The sequence below is a fragment of the Cupressus sempervirens genome, chromosome 2 (assembly GCF_028749045.1).
Source record: "Cupressus sempervirens isolate cs-2001-9-10 chromosome 2, ASM2874904v1, whole genome shotgun sequence".
Taxonomy (NCBI): domain Eukaryota; kingdom Viridiplantae; phylum Streptophyta; class Pinopsida; order Cupressales; family Cupressaceae; genus Cupressus; species Cupressus sempervirens.
Window position 1 is genome coordinate 737583750 of NC_143119.1, and position 19153 is coordinate 737602902.

Sequence of the window (19153 nt, forward strand, 5' to 3'; positions counted from 1 at the left end):
AAGGAAGATGAGGTTGAAAGGACCGAGTTATTGTTAATCTCACATTGGTTTTGACAAATGAGTGACAACACACTTAGTCATATTCATAGTTTATGTCAAGTAATCAGAGTAAGCTGAGTAATCAATGCGAGTCGAGTGATCAAAGCATGCCAAGCATAAGTGGCCAAATAATGCATGTGAAGTAATAAATATAGAAAGTGTCGAGCATCAGTATGTGTCGAGCATATAGTTAGTGCCGAGTCACTCATGAGCCGAGTAAATAGAGTATGCTAAGTAATTTAGGTGATGAGTTGCAACATTAAAGATCTAGTGGATGTTGAGCATCAGAGGCTTCAAGTACCAAGTGAACAGTTTTAGAAATAGTTGTTTGTAATGACACAAACTCCCATGTAAACCATTTTTGGGCTGACTTAAGGATTTTTTTTATGATTCTAGAAGATTTATGTAGCTGTATATTATGAATCCCTATGCAGTACATGCAACCAATCAAATTGAGGGATGTTCTAAGTGGAAAAATGGATGAATCACAATCATTGATTCTAACCTAACCCTAGCCAACTTGTGTTTACTTAATGAGACAAATCCTAAACAATTTGTAAGTAATGTATGTGTGAAGGAGATGCAAGAGAATGGCTATGGAGGTTGTGATAATGTTATGAATTGTAGAATCAATTAGAGATAATAGAGGAAAGAAGATTGAGGACATAGGAGATATATCTTATCAGAAGGGTCAAGTACACACTAGGAAAGAGAATATTTGACATCTAGCAATAGAGTACTAACTGAAGGATCAATGCTAAAACATTTTAACAGGTGAGTCATTACAAGTATCCTAACAGAGTAGTCTTAATAGGCTTTTGTAAATCTTTTAATAGACTGCTTACTTTATTATAAGTTAAAGTCCTCTAACAAGACACAATTTTAGTAGGGTGTTGAAATACTTTAATAGGGTGAGACCTAACAGTCTTTCTAAGACTTTAATAGGGAAAGCCTTTCACAGGGTAGATCATAGTTTATGTTCAAACTTATTGTAACCTTAATTGGCTACACTTTATAGCTATAGTAGTGAAGATTTGTGGGTGTCATCCCCACCCTAGTTTTACCTTCTCATTGGAGAATTTTTGGGTAACCAAATATCTTGTGTCATATGTGTTATTTGTTTCATGCTATAGATGAATATGTTTAGTTTTCTATTTCAGTTTACATGTAAATTATGAGATGGATGTGTGGTGAATGTTTTTATGTTAAAGTTATGAAGTACTGATTCACACCCCCCCACCCCCCAACCTCTTAGAGTTTACTTCCCATTTCTATTTCCAACAATTAGTATCAGAGCCTTGTTCTCTGGAAAGGAAAGCTTTGCATCTTTGAGGAAAGATCTTGAAGATGGAAGTCTATAAGTTGGGAAAGGTTATTGATAACCAAAAAATTTAAATACTACTTATCCTACATCAGTTGAATGAAGCAAGAGATGAATTGAAGCGCTCATTAAAGAGAAGGAAAGAGATGGATATTCAATAAGATGACACACAATACCAAGAGGTTGACACTATTGGACTATTTGAGAATGGAAAATCAAGTGAATTTGATGTAGCAATTGTAGATCTAATGGAAAAAGAATGGAACCCTAACTAAAGAGGTCAAAAATCTTAAGATAGAACAAGAAGTCCAAACAATATTGTTATGTGAGGTGATCAAGTAGAAAAATAAAGCTAAGGATGACAAGGTTATGATTGAAGATGACAAAAGAATACTAACCAATAGACTAGAAGAGAAGACATTAGAGGTACAAATGATTGCTAACATGCAACTAGATACAATGAATCAATTGATGATTGCCAATCATGAATTAAATGGAATGGATATTGAGATCACAACCCTAAAGTTACAAAATGAACAACTAAGGAATGAATTTACAAAAGAAAAGGGATTTGTTGAAAGTTTCAACAAACCTAGTGAAGCTATCAAATACTTTGAGAAACTGATGAGATCTCCTAGATCCAATAATGATACTACTGTATTAGGATAAACCAATATTGAGGAAGAAGAATCATCTAAAAGTGGTGAACAAAGAAACAACAAAGGTAAAAACTAAAAATCTACTTGTCATAATTGTGGAAAGTTAGGTCATATAAAAAATGTTTGCAAGAGCAACAATGTAAATTAGAATCCTAAGTAGAAACTCAAAGGCTACTATCATAAGTGCAACAAGCAAGGTCATCAGGCGCATGAATGTAAGACCAAGGCTTCAAGCACACAAAGATTTGAAGCATATTGATACAACTATCAAAAGTATGGACATAAAGCATATGAATGCAGATCTAATGCCAAATGGACACCAAACAAGAAGACAAAGGTAAAACAAAATGGAAAATCCTACAATTAGGATTACAACACAAGGTACATTGGTCAGTATTGTCAAGAGTATGAACATGTTCCTAAAAGTTGCATTAGAACACAATTCAGAAGTGATTACAGTACATGGTTGAGTAACACTACATGTTTTAGTTGTTTGAAGACTGGTCACATTGGCAAAAATTGTCCAACAAGGTTAAAGGCATCGAGCAATGAGTTCAATAATGGTAAAGAGAAGGTTGATGGCTAAAAGGTCAAAATATAGATGAATAAGACATGGAAGAAAAAGGAAGATTGCAACACATCAAGTTCAGATGAGGTCACTTCATCTAATAGATTAGGTGATCACATCACCTCCAACTAGGCAATCAAATGGTATGCATGGGACTGATATTTCCATGATATACTTTACGTCAGTTCCAAGGATTTAAGTTCTGAAAAGATTATATATGCATGAATTAAGATGCAATATATTGGTTAGAACGTGGAAAAAATCTTAACACAGTGCAAGGTAGGAGAATTTCCAAAGGAGATGTCCTAGCCACCAAAAAATAACCACACAATAGAAAAAAAATAGCAAGAAGCAATAATGCAAGATCTGATACCAAATCACAACTCTTTATTCATAGATATAACTAATTACATGCAATATGCCCAACTATAAGGCCTTTTGGGTTAAGGCCAAATACAAACAACAATTACAAAATGAGTTCTACAAGATCTAATAAGATCCAACTTACAAAACCAATCTTAGCTAGTCTAGATACATAACTAGATAAGAACACCAAGAAGAATCCACACTTATACCCTCAGGTCCACCAAGAGATCCTCTAGTTCCTAAGCCACAACTCTAGTTCTTCAAATTCACATCTATCATTCATTCCATCCCAACTGAATAATGACTAAAAGACTCCACAAGACTCCTACTTATACTAATCTAATTCAAACGTTGGACCAGAATGCTAAAAACTAAAATTAAATATTTGAAGAGCCACAAGTCATCCTGCAACAACAATTAAATGTCTACAAATTGATATCCAAGAAAAGTCATGATATCTAATAACTCTGATTGAATTAGAACTCATGCTTTGAACCAAAGGTATAAATTTAGGTACTCTACAACCCCATAAATGTGTAAAGGCTGATTCATTAAGAATATCTATGCATCCATCCTAAAAGTCACGTACATAAAACTGTTGCGCAAAATTGCTAGAAATTGATACACCAAGAGAATTTCCATATCTCTCAACTTATAATGAATTATGACTTTCATGCTTAACCAGAGATATTAATCTAGGCCCTCTTCAATACCTAAATTGTACATCTTCTCATTCATTTCAAAAAATTAGTTACATGTCTCGTAACAGGCATCCAAAAACTAGAAAAACATAGTTCCAGCAACAAGGTAAAAATGACTCAAACTTCAACTCAATCCATCCAATCTCTATGCAATCATGAGGAAAGGTTACCCAATGTGTCTCCAACACATCCCTAAACATGAAAAGCATAACTCCACCAAAATCCAAGCTTGATGCTCCTCAACACTTAACCAAAATCCCTCCAAACATGTAGGATTGCAAGCAAACCCAAGATGCTCCTACATCAGACACCCCAAGTTCAAAAAGATGTTCTAGTAACTAGAAGAACATCTTCTGGGATTTAGCACATAAATCCAAAACTAGTTCTTTACATACATGTCCTCCAAGTCTTTAAATTGTACACTCTTTCCCTTTTTTTTCTTCTTCTTCATTACATCCACCACAGGTGTTCCATAGGCATGCTTTCCATGCTGATCTCCAACCTTCACAAAATTTGCCAACTCAACTCGACTGCCAATACTTAGGTTCCTCCTATCAAGCTCTTCATTCTGAAAACTTCCTACCACCTTTCTCAACAGTAAACACATTCCTAACATAATCATGCACAACCCTGCAATCATACTACCAAGGTCTACCAAGTAACACACAACAACTATTCATATCCAAAATATCACACAACACTTGATCCTTATACTACCCAATCTGGAAATCAATAAGGCATTGTTCCCTCACTTCCAAAGCATGCTCATCTTGCAACCAGCCAATCCTATAAGGATAAGGATATCTCATTCTCTTCAAACCAAGTTTCTAAACCATCTCCTCAGCAACAAGGTTATCAATACTACCACCATCTACAATCACCTTACAGACTTTACCACTAGACTTACAACAAGTCCTAAAAAAACTAGTTCTCTAACAAGAATCTAGTGTCCTTTCACCAACCAGTACTCATCAAGCCAACAAACTCTCTCCTTGCTTAGGTTGATTGTCCTAGACTACAACCTCATTCAAAACAACAATTGTGCTTCCAATTGAAAATTCAAAAGATCTATGCCCTTCTTGACCACACTTGAAACAATTACCTCTGAACATACCTCCACCTATCCTTCTTTTCTAATCAGTAGGTTTTGGTTCACTTTCTACTTTTGGTTTAGCTTGTGTCGAACTATCCTGCTTCTCCTTCCCTTAGGAACTACCTTGATTCTTCCTCTTTAGCTTCTCCTCTACTCTCAAAGCATATTGATAAGCATCCTCAATTGAAGAAATATTCAGCATACCAACCTCATCTTGAATATTTATTCTCAAACCATTAATGTATTGCGCTACCTTCTCCTTTGATAATTCTCTATGTCCAAATCGAATAGTCTATTGGAAATATGACCAGTCAATCAAATAAGGTGAGATGCATGGTTTTCATTTATGGCAACATTTGTTTTATAGTTTAGTCATGATTATTTGTGAAAGAAAATTGTCTAAGTATTAGACAATGTTACAACAACATGACAAGATTTGTTGATAGCAAAATATTCCCTTGGAATATTCTCTTGTGTAGTTAACCAGAAATGCATGACATCATCTTGATGATGCATACCAGTGCACATGCCCAAATGATCAATCGATTTCAAGTTATGGAAGAAATAATGATACAATTACCTCATAGTACAAAATAGAGCATGTTAGCAAATTGACTTGTACAACTTGTAGAATTATTTTAATTACTGAATCTTGTTTGAGCTAACTCTAAGGATGATATGTGAGCTGACTAAGGAAGAATTTATTGATATAATTGATATAAATAAATAACTTCAATTGCAAAGCTATATGTTTTGTGAATGTGATGCAATAATATGTGATGCGAATATAAGTGTGAGTGATATGATGTGAATTGATATATGTGTAGTCACCCCTTGTATGAAGAACTGATAATTAGAAGAATTACAAAGTACAACAAGTGATCCAACATTGTATGTATATCTATTCTCTTGAAGAAATTATTGTATAGTTGCATATTAGGGAAGTGGGCTCTTTTTGCACACATATGTATATGATTTACCAACAACTAATAGGGTTGAGGCTTCTAACAAGGCCTAGTCTCCTAATAGGGACTCGAGACACTATACATTTTTCATAGACTCCTAACAGGGTCAATATCCTTAACTAGATCCTTTATATAGTGAATTATCTACTGGGTTTCATCCCCACTGGGGTTTTCCCTTGGCCAGGGTTTCCCTAGTTAACAAAATATGGTGTTATGAGCTCTCTTTATGTATGGTTGTTTATAATTCAACATTATTGGTTTACTTCCTTATGCATGTATCAAAGTAATTAATAATATTTAGTTGTGGGAAAAGAGATTGAAAATATTGATTCACCGCCCCCCGTCCCCCCCCCCCCGCCCCCCTCTCAGTATCATCTATTTCTAACAATTGGTATTAGAGCCTAGTTATTCAAAAGAGGCTTAACAACTTGAATAAGATCCCTATGGATATGGAACAATTGAAGAAGAATCTTGAAGAAGCTCTTGAACTAATTGATCTCCTTACTAATGAAAGAGACGGCCTAAAAGACAAATACAAAGATGCAAAAGCTTACATTGGTGAACTAAAGGACAAGATAGACGACCTAAAGAAAAAAGGACCTAGTGAGCAAACTCGTGATGGATATTGAAGATCTAAAGAAAGAAAATGAGATCTTGAAACATGAGTTAAAAATAGTTGAACTCAAGCTAAGTCTTAAGAAAAATCGAGGAAAGAATGACTTTGAAATAAAAGCTGAAAATGTAGATCTAAGATCCTAGTTAAGCAAGGTAACATCTAAATTGGAATCTATCAAGGTAGAGCATGCAAAATTAGATAAATACAACACTATTGTGAAAGGTGAGTTGGTGCAAACCAAAAAACGACTTGAGAAATTTTATACTAGTAGTGAAAATATTGAAGACCAAATATCTGTACAGAGACCTAGTTATGAGAAGATTGGACTTGCATTCTTCCTTGGACAATCCACCAAGAAATCTATTGAGAGAAAAGAACCTGATACCCTTGAAGTCAAAAAGAATCTAAGTGTTGAGCTTAGATTGGTTTTGACAATTGAGTGTCAACACACTTAATATATTTACTTAGTTCATGCTAAACTAGTAATGCATGCCAAGTATAATATGTAAATACAAAACTATCCCGAGTTGCAATGAGTGCCGAGTCACTCATGTGTCGAGTCACTCAAGTGTCGAGAAAATAGACCATGCCGAGTGATTTAAGTGCCAAGTAAACAATAGATGTTGAGCAATTTAGGTGCCAAGTCAGAAACAAAATTACAGTATGTGCTGAGCATCAGTAACTTCAAGTGTTGAGTAACACAGATTTGACATACTTGTTTGTAATTGCACAAACAACTATGTAAGTCATTTCCTAGCTGACTTAAGGATAGATTTTGATTTTTCAGAGATAAGAATGAATCTATTTGCAGAATCCCTATGTATTTGCATGCATCCAATCAGAAAATAGGAAGGATTAAGTGGAAAAAAGGATGAATCTCAGTCGTAGATACATACCTAACCCTAAGCCACCAAAGTCTTTATATGGAAGAGGAAGCCCTAAGTTTTGTGTGTGTGTGTGTGTGTGTGTGTGTGTGTGTGTGTGTGTGTGTGTGTGTGTGTGTGTGTGTGTGTGAGAGAGAGAGAGAGAGAGAGAGAGAGAGAGAGAGAGAGAGAGAGAGAGAGAGAGCATAGTGAAGGGGTGAATAATCAAATTGAAGAAGTGAACAAGAGAGTTTGTAGAGCACTGAAGGTGACTTAGTAGTGAGAATGAATTGTAGAATCAGTTGGAGGAGAACAAAGAATAGAAGGATACAAAAATTGTTATATCAGATCAAAGAGGATCAAGAAGGACACTATATGGATTTGATCATTAATCAGGCAACCATAGCCAATCACAAGATTTATGCTAAAACATCCTAACAAGTGATTTTAGTTAAATCTCCTAGGCAAAGTAGTCCTAACAAGATGTAGTAAATCCTTTAACAAGGTGACATTCCAAGTGAGTGATCAAAAGTCCTTTAACTAGGCACACTTCTAATAGGCTGTTGAAATCCTCTAACAAGGTGGGACTTGATAGTCTTTGTAAGCCTTTAATAGGGTAGGCCTTTCATAGGGTAGATCATGAATCATGGTCAAACCATTGTAACCTTAATTGGATATACTTTATTGTTATAGTAGTGAAGATTTGTGGGTGTCATCCCCACCTCAATTTTACCTTCTCATTTCGAGGGTTTTTGGGTAATCATATATGGCGTCAAAGTGTGTGTGTTTAATTGCTTACATGTTTTAGATGTATTTACTTTACATGTTATTTCAATTTATCTATTGAATGCATAAAATGGATGTGAAGTGAAAATTTTTATGGGTCCAAGTACAAACTCTTGATTCACCCCCCTCTTAGAAGTTTACTTCTTTCCCACTTGTAATTCCAACAATTGGTATTAGAGTTAAGTTCTCAGAAGGAGAAGCTTTGTAGCTTAGAAGAAAGATCTTGAAATGGAAGTCTACAAACTAGGAAAGACTATTCAGAGCTAGGAGATTGAAATACATCTCATACTACATCAACTGAATGAAGCTAGAGATGCCTTGAAGAGTTCATTGAAAAGAAGGAAAGAAATTGCCATAGCAAAAAATGACACACAACACAAAGAGATCAACACCACAAAGCTATTTGCAAATGGTAACTCCAGTGAATTTGATGTTACAGTTTCAGATCTAATGGAAAAGAATAAAGCACAAGCTACAAAAATTAGAAATCTCAAGTTGGAGCAAGAATGACAAGCTATATTGCTATGTGAGGTGACTAATCAAAAGAAGAAAGCCATGGAAGATAAGACCATGATTGAAGAAGATAAAAGAATCTTGAACATCAGATTGGAGGAGAAGTCAACAGATCTATCCAAGATCTCAAACATGCAATTGGATACCTTGAGCCAAATGATGAATTCTCATCATGAGTTGAATGTCAAGCACATTGAGATAACCACATTGAAGTTGTGGAATGAACAACTACAGAATGACTTGAAAAGAGAAAAGGAATTTTCTGAAATTCCAACAAGCCAAATGAAGCTATCAAGTACTTTGAGCAATTATTAAAATCCCCTAGATCTAACAGAGATACATCAAGAATGGGCTACACAAACACTAAAGAAGGAAAATCATCTAAAGTTGTTGAGGAAAGGAACAACAAAGGTAAGAACTCCAAACCCACTTGTCACAATTGTGGAAAGAAAGGACATACTTCCAATATGTGCAAGAGAAAGAATACAAATCAAATTGCTAAGCCTAAGAACATGGTCCATTGTCATAAGTGCAACAAACAAGGTCATCAAGCACATGAATGCAGATCCAGAACCATGCATGCACCAAAATTTGAAGGATATTGCTACATTTGTTAGAAGTATAGACATAGAGCTTTTGAATGTAGATTCAAGTCCACATGGCCATCAAACAAGCCAAAAAAGGTAAGAAGCTATGGAAACTCTTATAATTGGGATTACAATACAAGATATAGCTGTCACTATTGTCAAGAATATGGACATGTACCTGAGAATTACATTAGGACATACTTCAGTGGTAACTACAAAAGGTGATTAAGTCAAACCACATGCTTTAGCTATTTGAAAACTGGTAATATTAGCAAACATTGCCCAACTAGGTCAAAGACACCAAGTTGTGAATTTGATAAAGGCAAAGGCAAGGTAGATGTTGAACACATCAGGAATGAGATTAATAAGACATGGAAGAAGAAATATGATTGCAATACATCAAATGGAGAAGGGATCACTTCACCTAATGGGTCAAGTGGTCACACCTCATCAAACTAAGCAAACTAGAGGTATGAGGGACTGATACTCAAAGTATTACATCATACATCAATTCCAAAAGAAAATAGTACTAAAAAGATTACATTAGCATGAATAAAGATGCAAGATGTTGTGAAAAGTTCAAAGTTAAATCTTCAAGTTTTCATGTTATGGCTGAGCATGAAAAGTTTTCAATAGATGTTGAGTAATGTGCTAGTTAGTATTGAGTTGCTAGGCTAAATCAATTATTGCCGAGTCTGTAGTAACTGTCAAGTAAGGATAATATCAATAGCTACTTAGTGGAATAGAAATCATGTTGATCCCAAGTTTACATCTGTACAAGCATTAAGCATTAAATGCAAGGTTTTGAAGGGTATGTGGTCTATTTTCACTCATAATTTGTCATTTCAAATTCAAAGTGAGAGCAAGTAGAGTGAAAAGGTGATTCAAAATTTTTTTTGAAGTGCTTGCACAAATCTTAGTGATGATCTCACTCTAGTTATTTGAATTTCTAAGGTATTCTTCATAAGCCAAGTCACATAGTTTGAAATTTGTATAAACCCTAGTTATACAGAATGACTTCTAGCTCAAAGAATGTAAAAGAGAAAGAGCTTTTAGATGTTTGATTAGTAAGTAATGAGGTAAAGCAACCAATTTTCAAAGCAATTTCAAACATTTCTTATAAACAAGATCCATCAGGCATGCTTTCCATGATTCCCCCTGAAAGTCATAATGATCCAAGATGTCAGAAAATGCTACAACTACAAGGTAGGTGGAATATGCAATATGGAAACAAGGCAAGCCTATGATAAATTATGTGAAAATGATATTCTAAAAGAAGAATTTAAGATTGTTGAAAGCAAGGGTTTGACCCATGCCCTAGACTTTCCTATGGTGTTCAAAATAGAATGTATTAAGGTAGTGTTGAGTAGAATACACGATGGATGTTCATGGCTGGAAGATGGTCCTATCAAAATTTCAAAGAGAATAGTTCATAGGGTAACTGGATACCCAAGCCTAGATCGGCTGAAGACTCTATGAAGTGACTCAAAGGAGGTTATAGAGAGAAATAGAGGAGCCAAATAGAAAAAATGTGGAATGACAATTGATACCATTATAGACCCTCTATTAGACTTTTCCATAAGGGTGATTTCTCATAAATTTTATCAATCCAGCAGGTTAAACAGTGTACCATGCATTGTAGTTGATATGCGCTATAAAATTGTAAAGAAGAATCATACCTATGATCTTGCTGAGCTTCAATTACAATAGTTGATGGAAAATCTTGGAGCAGTCAGAAAAACCAAGAGTGTATAGTGTAAGTTTGGATCAATACTTGCTTGCATATTTTTCTATGTTTAGAACACATTCCCATCTTTTGGTGAGGTGAGTTTGAAGACAAACAGATCAATTGCAGTTCAAGTCAATAAGTATATTGAGAAAATGGGAGATAACTTTGAAACTGTCATGACCAACTATTTTGAAGACTTCAAGAAGTCTATGAATCAAAGGATGAGAATACTAGTTTCATTGGTTGAACAATACTACAATGATATATGCTTTCTTTTAGATATTGATTACACTTATATATAGGCTGCTACACCCAGGGTAAGATGGTTAAGACCCTTAGGCTATGCGATCAATTTTGATGAAGCCTTAGCTACCATCATAGCACTCTTAGCAGAAGAAGTTGATAAAAATACAAAAAAAATTGGCAATTATGATGTTATGAATTCCAAAGTTGAGATGGAATTAAAAACTACCTCCACATTAAAGAAGAAGGACAAACTAATAAAGAAGATTAAGGCCAAATTTGGTGAAGGTACAGGTGAAGAAGAAGAAGATAATGATGAAGAGGATGAAGAGGAAAAATAGGAACAAGCCCAAGAACCTCTTGCAATAACCCAAGGATTAGGAGAAGATAAGGATGAAGAAGAGGTAGAAGAAACCAAGGAAGCACCAGTACAAGCAGAACCAAAAAAGAGAAAGGCTAAGGCACAACTTGTGGCAAAAATAAAGGCAAAGAAGATTGTTAAGCCAAAAAAACCAACAACCAAGGAAAGCACACGAGAAACCACACAAAAGGCCAAGGAGAAAGCCAAAGAGAAGAAAAAGGCTACAAAAAAAAGGGCTAGTGCAGAAGAAACAAAGAAGGAAATAACATTACACAACTACAAACTGATCATGAGAGAACAAAATTAGAGGATACAAGCCAATTTAGAATGGAAAGTCATCCACCAAAATTTGATCTTGAAAATATCTATGAAAATATTAGAAATAATGTAGATTTGACTGGTTTGAAAAGTATCAATTTTGAAAAACTTGGTAGAGAAGAGTAGAATTTGATTGAAGAATCAATATATGAAATGATGTCTAAATTCAAGAACACCCAACTTGAATTAGATAACACTATGCCAAAGGAATCATATACCATTGTTGAAAATAAATGACATTATTGTTTAAACTTGGAGAAACAAATTAGAGAATTGACATTAGCACAAGTTATGCTAGAATTGACAAAATGGCAGATTATCAAGACCAAAAAGAAATATGGTGGAAGGTTTGCACCAAAATATAGGGCATTCAACATTCTTCAGAAAAACATTGAAGATGTTGTGAAGAAATCCACCCAAATATGGAAAGTGATTTATGGATTAACAACTGTCAAACAAGGAGAGGAAGATCCCTTTAGGAATAATGGTGATGAAAATAATGATAAGGAGGATGACAAAGAAAAATAAACTAATGTTGAAGAGGAAGAACAAAAGAAAGATGAAGACATGGAAACAACTAAAGAGTAGCAAGAAGAATAAAGTGTGCAAGACACACAAATGCCGAATGTCATCCCTCCAAATGACACTAGTATACCTGCAGAAACTATAACTATTAAGGATGTCCTTAAGGTCTCTACTCAGAACATCAATCCTTCAATTGCAAAAGATCTAAAAAAGATACTAGACCAATCTACACTTCAGGCAAGATTATGTGAAAACCCAATATTGGTCAGTGTAGATGAACTTCAGAAGATAAAGTTGAAATCTCAAGGGATAAGGTGAATACACAAGAACCACCTTCTACCATCCCTTTAGCTACTAGTGCTCAACCTTTAATTCAAACATCAGTAGACACATCTACTATGGTTGATACAAATGTTACAATTGATTTAATTGAACAAAGACAAGTAGAAGAAAAGGAGACAACAAAAGAGCATACATGATAGATAGGTGCAACTATACCTGAAAAACAAACACAAGAACAAGGAGCAACTCAAATTATTGTGATTGACCAAAGCAGATCTAAAGAAAGTAAGGATGCACCAAAGGAAAAGGAGCAAGAAGCCATACAAGCATTGGTAACCTTACCAACATCTAGCACTCCTACAAAAATCCTTCAAAAGCCAAACACAGAAGCTGTACTCTTGCAAATTTCAGCACTAGGTTCAAGCTCTATAAAATATGACAAGGTAATTCAATATGAAGATGTAACTTTAGATGAAGAAATAATGATACCTAAGTTTGATTATGCCACTATGACTATAGAAGAAATAAAAATATTACAACAAGATTTGGAAAGGAAGAAGCACCAAGAAATTCTTAGAAAGGAGCACAGACAAAAGAAAACATTACAAGAAATTAAAGACATCTTTTTAGATGCATTCAACTTTCCTACTCCAGAAGAAACCAAGCCACTATTGGAACAATTGTTAGATATTGTGGAGAAGGTTACTAATGAAGACCTAGATACAAATACCAAAATTTTGGAATGGTCTAAAAGAAAGTTTCAAGGAAAAGTGAATGAAAAGATATATGGTGATATAGCATTGTCACAAGCTACTTTGACAAATAAGGTTGAGGATGTGAAGAAGGTACTTGAGAATATTTTCTCATTGCATGCCAAACTGTGTGATCCCACACTCTTCACTTAGGACACCAGACATAGAATACTAAGCTTGGAGAGGAACTTAAGCATATTAGGTACACAGCTACCTAAGAACCCAACTCAGAGTGAGAAGCATTTTAATGCATTGCTTCAATCACAAAGTTAATTAGCTATGTTAATAGCAGAAGAGGCTAATACAAGAGCCAAATTGACACAAATTTAGGCCTCTCTCACCCATCACATGGAAATCCTCCACAAAGAATTAGGCTATGAAAAAACTTTGTTGAAGAAAGATCCCAACCTTTCTACATCAGATGGCCTACTACACCTTGCAGCTAAGCTCGCCATCCAAGTGAAGTCATTAGATGTTGCATGTGACAATTGGGATGCAACTTTGAAAATAATCATGAAAGTTTATAAGTCCTTTTTGGAAAAATACACTATAAGTGTATAGCCCCTTTCACATAAATTTCAAAAAGGGAGAGATAATCAAGAAAAGGGGGAGATAAATAAGCAAGGGGGAGACAGATTAAAAGGGGGAGAGAATAATGAAAGGGGGAGATATGCAATTTTGAGAAACATTATGTAGACATAGAAATAGAGTAGAGCAAATATTAGCTAAGGTAGAAAATAAAGAGTACAAGTGCATTGAAGGAAAAGAGTATCAGTCAACAAAGATAAATATACTCAGAATAGAGAACATATTTTGGATACAAAATAGACACATTAACTTAGGGGGAGTTATAAATTTTGAGGTATATAGGTTATTGCAAAATTTTTAAGTTTTGTATATAAGAAAAGTCATGGTTATGTTATACTCAAGAAGATTAGATTGGTTATGTATAGTTAAGTGTTTTTTACACTCATGTAAAAGGGGGAGATTGTTGATCTCATATTGGTTTTGACAATTGAGTGTCAACTCACTTAAGATATTTACTTAGTTCATGCTAAACTAGTAATGCATGTCGAGTATAATATGTCAATACAAGACCATGCCGAGTTGCAATGAGTGTCGAGTCATTCATGTGCCAAGCAGATAGACCATGCCAAGTGATTCAAGTGCCAAGTAAAAAGTAGATGCCAAGCAGTTTAGGTGCTAAGTCAAAAACAAAATTATAGTATGTGTCAAACATCAATAACTTCAAGTGCCGAGTAACACAGATTTGACATACTTGTTTGTAATTGCACTAACATCTATGTAAGTCATTTCCTAGCTGACTTAAGGATAGATTTTGATTCTTTAGAGATAAGGAAGAATCTATTTGCAAAATCCCTATGTATTTGCATGAAACCAATTAGAAAATAGGAAGGATTTGTTGGTCTGACTTTTTCTGCAGTAAAAAATTTTTCAGTTAAACCATAGAAAAGTCATATGTTCTATGTCTAAGTGAAGTATAAGGTTTTGGATAAACCATCTGTAAGAAATATTCGCCATATAAGCCCTATATTCATCCCTATTCATAAATGGTCGGGCGCGAAATTTTCAAATTTCAAAAGAAGCGAATATGCTTTCGTTTTTCTTTTCCTTTCTCCCGGGTTACTTTTCTTCCTATTTGTCCCAACCGTCAGATCCGATTAGATCTACCGCTAGCGTTACCTCGCTATTGAAAGTTGCATGCTCATTAAGTATAGCGAGATAGCGAGTGTTGAGTTTTCAAGCGATGAGACCATGAAGTGAAGGTGCGGCGATCGGAGATTTGCTTATTAAATGCTTTATTGTGCAGGTACACTTTGCAATTCACCATAAAAAAAGGGGAAGGAGAAGGACCCACTAGAATATCTGACATCAGAGCCGGAATGTTGATCTTTCCAGAAGTTCCGCCACCTCGCTATCGAAAAATTCAGGCACTTCACCGTTAGCGAAGTAGCGAGGCCACGTGAAAATCTAAAAATGATGACATTGCATCTTGCTTATATCATAATTACACTAGGTGGCATGACCAGTCATAAATATCGTTGTCAGAATCAATTTTAATTAACAGAAGTAATTACTGGGTACCCCTTGCATTTCCCGGCACGAAATCCTTTAAAGTGCCGAAGCTCGCTACCTCGCTATCGAAAAATTGAGGTGCTTCACCGTTAGCGAGTTAGCGAGGCCCCGTAAAATGGCAAAAGATCGACAAGATCTTTGATGACGTGTAATGACAGATGACTGTGATAAATTTTGACATGTGCCAGCTATGCAGAGATCCGATTCTCATTAATACCTATCTGACCAAATGTACAATAAATCTGGAACGTCAGCTTGAAGTGAATCAACGGAGCTCGCTACCTCGCTATGAAGAGTTGCAAGGAAGATAATCTTAGCGACATAGCGAGTTGGACCCGCCGCCTTCTTTCTTAAGAAGTCCTGTAGCATATCTTTCGATATTTTCTTGATCCGATCAACGGTTGTCGCCGCCTCGTTATGGCAAGGTGCTTGTTCTTTATGCATAACGAAGTAGCAACATGCTGACACGTGTTCTCCGTCATTAGTGGGTCTAAAGGTAAGCGCCATCAAAAGAAAGAATTATGTACGTGGCAAGCTCTCATTGGGTAAAATAACTGACATGGCAAATATAACTCATAGTTGTTCTCTTTGTACCGCATGATCATAGGATCTTTGAAGATCAACGGCGCAGTTTTAAATAAAAAATATAGTGCCACTCTCTGTATTAATTAGACAAGAAAGTTTCGTCCGTGAGAAAAAACAGAGTATAATACAGAGAGATTGCATCAGTTTCATTTCACACGAGAAAAGATTTGAAGCCATTCTTGTGCAAAAGCTATTACTGAAAGAAAAGCGTGCCAAGGTTGATAAAAAATTGTCAAGTTATCTATTCGCTGAAATTTTGCAGGAATACAGAGGAGAATTGAGACAGAATTCAAGTAAGTAAAACTGCCATCATCTTTGTGAGCTTTTAAGTTTTAAAAAGGATAGCCCAAGATGCCTCCTAAGAAGGGATTTACAGGAGCAGTAAACTACCTGGATAGAAATGTGCATGATGATTTGCTTGAGTTACTTCCTGAGTCCACTGTAGAAACGGTGCAAGTTAAGAGGTTAACCTCACTCAATCCTCGGCTTAGGGTAGCTGATGGATTGTATGATAAGGGTAATTGGGTCCAGGATGCTCAAACTGCTCAAACTGGTTTGAGTTTATTCAAGAAATGGTTTGCAGAGAGAAAGTTATATGCCCCTCATGCCAACATTTGGAATTTTGATCTTGGGAAGCTTGTTGTCCCCAGCGTGTTTATGGATTTTGACTTGCTTGAAGCCATAGCAAAAAACTATGACCAAGCCACTAAGGTAGTGAGAAGAATAGATGGTGAGGCTTTAGTTACCATCAGTCCCGAGGAGATTAGGAAGGTTTTCAGTCTGGGACCCCTCACCATGTATCATGTGCCCATTAATCTGATAGATTTAAAAAAAGAATATATATCCAAGAGGGATGTAGTTAGACAGGGTGCACTGAAGGCCCACATAGGCCGGATTGGAGGCCTCCCAACCATAACATCATCTTCTAAAGAGCCCTTCAAGAAATCATGTTTTAATGCCAGGGCAGTGGAGATATATAGGACCCTGTGCAGAGTCTTCGGAGAGGGCGAAGAAGACTTTATTTCAGTGAGCTTCATGTATATGATCACCCAAATCTCTTCTTTTGGTGTGGAAATAATTTTTGATTTTGCATCTTACTTGGCAAATGAGATCCATCATGGATTGGTGGGGATTGCACAGGGCAAGGTGGAAAAGGTTTGGGGTCAGTATTCCTTACTGATGCATATGTTTCTTTTTAAAGGGGCCACTTATTTTGGTAAAGAAATGGTTTTAAATAGGGAACAAGAAGGGGAAGCACTACCAGTCCAATTATGGAGTGCAGACATGACCTGGGAAGCATAAAATGCTAGCTTCGTTAGATTTGATAGGCACTTTGCCTCCAAACTAAGGTGCCTCTTATTGAGTGACAATCCCAGAATCCCTAAGGCATTAATGCACCTTGTCAGGCCTATGGACAAAACCCACAGTCTAAAAGTTTCACATAATTGGGGAGATATTATCCCATATTCAGTCTCAACGGTCATCAGGGTCTATGGTTTCAAAGGAACACCCCATGTGTTACCCTATCAGGTACCTTTAAAGGTAGGGATAGCTGAATTTTTGTGGCAGTTGGGAGGAGTGGAGGAGGCCTTTTTGCACAAAAGGGGGACAGGATCAATTTTTCCTACTTGTACTATAGCCCACCAGTTTGTGATAACTAAAGAAGGGTGGGTCTTTCTCCATAAATTTTTAGATCAATACAAAATGGTAGTTTCTCACTCTCGTTTTTGTGATACAGAAGGTTTCTTTAACTCTGCCCTTAGGTTGAGAATCAAGCTGCGTCCAGTTCAGCATGAATTCTATTTTCCAGAAGATGTAATAAGAAATGAATATTCTCTCCATGAGCAAGAAATAAAGAAAGAAAAATGGAGAGTCTATTCAAAAGTTTTGGAATTCATTAATTGTTTTGATAAAAATTTCAGTCCTCTTAGTAATGCTGCAAACAATGCAGATTAAATACATAAGCTCATGAGTAATTTCTCTGAGATAATGGAGCTAATGAATGAGAAGAAACAACATTTTATTAATTCTTTTCCAGATAAAGCCAGAGAAATTATGAGAAAATTGGGTTTCACTCCCAACATTGGAATAGGTCCACTGGTGGTACGGAAGAAAACAGGATATACTATTGTCCGACAGCAGGTGCCCATTGTGCATAAAGAAAAATAGATTGTTGGATCTTCCAGCACTGTCCTAGAAGAAAGACCCCCTGAACCTTCCCCCAAAAGAAGGAGAATAATAAGGGAGGAAGAATCCCCTGATGAAAGTGGCTCACCTTCTCAAACCCCAATAAGAGTTGAGGAAGAACAACTCACCAATGAGCAATTTGAACAAATGGGGTCACAAGGAGAAATTTTTGTTACACAAGCAAAGATTGATGAAGGGAACCCCCTGTACCAAGTTTTGAATTAACTACAGCAGATTTCAGAGGAAGGGAATTGGACCCTGTTTTGGAACAAGCCAGTCAGCATTTTTTGTCTGATAACAATTTTGTAAGATCTAGGGCTTTCCATCAGTTTGCGTGGAGAGTAAACATGCACATTTTTGAGCAAAGGTGCAATAATATGAGAGCAGAACATCCAGAAATGGATGAGACCTCCATTCAAAATCTAATAAAAGAACAAATGGTTCAAGAGTTCCAAAATATAACCCCTGATGAGGGAAGACAGATGGTAAAAAATGCTAATGTTTTATTATTGCCCAATTGGGACATTGCTGACGCATTAGTTTTTAATTTTGTTTCAAATAATTTAGGACTCCAGGATCCAAATAAAGAGGAATTCTTGGGTACAGCATTTAGCAATGATCAAGCTGCCCTTGTTATGTGGTCCCTGAGAAGAGGATTCAGAGTTACTTCATCACAGCCTGATGATTCAGGATTGACAGGGAGTATCATTGTAAGAAGAGTTGCTGACACTTCAAATGTACAGGCAGCCCACATGAATGTGGATTATTCTAAATTTGCCCTGGCTACTGCGGAAAGAGAAGAGAAGAAAATGATGGATATGCATAATAAATATGAAGTAGTGGTGGAAGCCTATAATCAAGAGGTAAAAAGGAGAATTGAGTTAGAAAACAGGGTATCTCAATTAGAAAAGGTACTTGGAAAGAGAAAAGTGGGAGAATCCAGTACATTAAGAATTGCATATCCCCCACAGTCATCTGTGGGATTAACCCCTATTAT